Genomic DNA, 1,790 nt, shown 5'->3' on the forward strand with positions numbered 1-1,790 from the left:
TTCTTTCTTTTAATGAATTCTCCCTTTCAATCTAAAAAAACCCTAGAAATAATAAGAGAAACTATGTAAATCTTAAAAACAAACCATGGAAAAAATCAAACATAGCGAAGCATATCTATACTTTTAAGAACGTAACATGAAATAGAAACTCGTCTACATTAGAATAGTTCTGATAGAAAATAATAGAGGAATATTTCTGTTTTATCTATGATCAAATAAGTGGCCTTCATGGAGTTGAAAATACTACCCAAAAGATTGAGAAAAGAGATTTCAAATCTAAACACAAAGTCTTTGACATGGCGAACTTGTTTGTTTCTATTTGTTCTTTGATATCACGCACAGACACAGTCATTAGAAAAAGAAGAATGCACATATACAAGGTTGGCAGCAAAATAAATAAATATAAGGGATTGTAATCTGATTATAAAGCAAAACAACCCGACCTAGAAATAATAAGAAAAACTATGTAAATCTTAAAAATAAACCATATAAAAGATCAGCCAATGAAACTAATAGACTGTAGATGCCGATGTCATACAGTAATTCAAATGGGGTAACTCCCCACGACTTAGAGTTTGTGTCACCAGCTGACGTCAACGCATCAAGCCATGCTGATCTACCCAACCTTGAAGCTAATGTCGCTATTCCATAATCTACGCTAGTTTCGCTGGGAAATTCGATCAAAGTGAACAAAAGCCCCATTAAAAGGTAGATAACAGACCCAACTAGACTCTTTTTGCCTACAGAAAGTCTTTGTTTCTTGCTTGCAGAGTGAAGATATATAGCGAGATTAGGGCTGCACAACGGGTAGGGTGGGTAGGATATGACCTATACCCGCCACCCTATCCGTTTATTGGCGGTTAAGAAAATCTTTACCCGTCACCCTACCCGCCAAATAGTGGATAGGGTAGGATGCGGTTAAAAAACTGGCGGGTAGGGTAGGGTTGGCGGGTATGGATAGGGTATGTGCACCTCTAGTAGGAATTGCTCGAAGACCAGTAGGGTAGGATAATTTCGAGCTTTACCCGCCACCCTACCCGTTTATTGGCGGTTAAGAAAATCTTCACCCGCCATCCTACCCGCCAAATAGTGGATAGGGTAGGATACGGTTAAAAAACTGGCGGGTAGGATAGGGTTGGCGGGTATGAATAGGGTATGTGCACCCCTAAGCGAGATAGCTGAGTTGGATAAGGATATTAAACCCATCATTGATGGAAAGAAGAAGAACGTGGGGATTTATTGTCCCATAGTAAACCCATATCGCACTACTGAAAATTTCAACTAGGTGGGAATTAGGAGGGGAATCCTCAACTGCACCTTTTTTGGACCACATCATCCGGACAATGGTATCCGCCATCATTTACTGCCAAAAATCAATTAAAAGAAAGAAAGAAAAAAAAAATGTGAATTGGTGAAGAAGAAAGTTGTGAGTGATGAGATGGATGGATTACTAAGGCATGATGAGTTTAATAATCTCTCTGTATATGTAGGGAGTGAGAAAAATAAGAATCCCATCAAAAACATGAATTACAGTCTTTGGGTTGCAACCAAAAACAATCTCATGGATTTTTTTTTTATGTCATTCTCTTTTTAGGTTGCTCAAATTAAGACCTCCAAGTAAGACTTCCAAGAATGCAGGGATATTGCTGCATATCAGCCAACATAAGAAGTTACAAGGATACTAGCTAGGCGCCTACATTGTTTTCCTGTACAACGATCCGTTGTAGTCTAGGTGGTTAGGGTACTCGGCTCTCACCCGAGAGACCCGGGTTCAAGTCCCGGCAACGGAA

General features: G+C 39.3%; 1 non-coding gene across 1 annotated transcript; it reads left to right on the forward strand.

Moving 5' to 3' along the window:
- Window positions 1–1,717: 1,717 nt before the first annotated feature.
- TRNAE-CUC lies at window positions 1,718–1,790 on the forward strand. Its single transcript has one exon. It is a non-coding gene; the product is annotated as a tRNA-Glu (tRNA).

The sequence above is a fragment of the Papaver somniferum genome, unplaced genomic scaffold, assembly GCF_003573695.1.
Source record: "Papaver somniferum cultivar HN1 unplaced genomic scaffold, ASM357369v1 unplaced-scaffold_22, whole genome shotgun sequence".
NCBI lineage: Eukaryota > Viridiplantae > Streptophyta > Magnoliopsida > Ranunculales > Papaveraceae > Papaver > Papaver somniferum.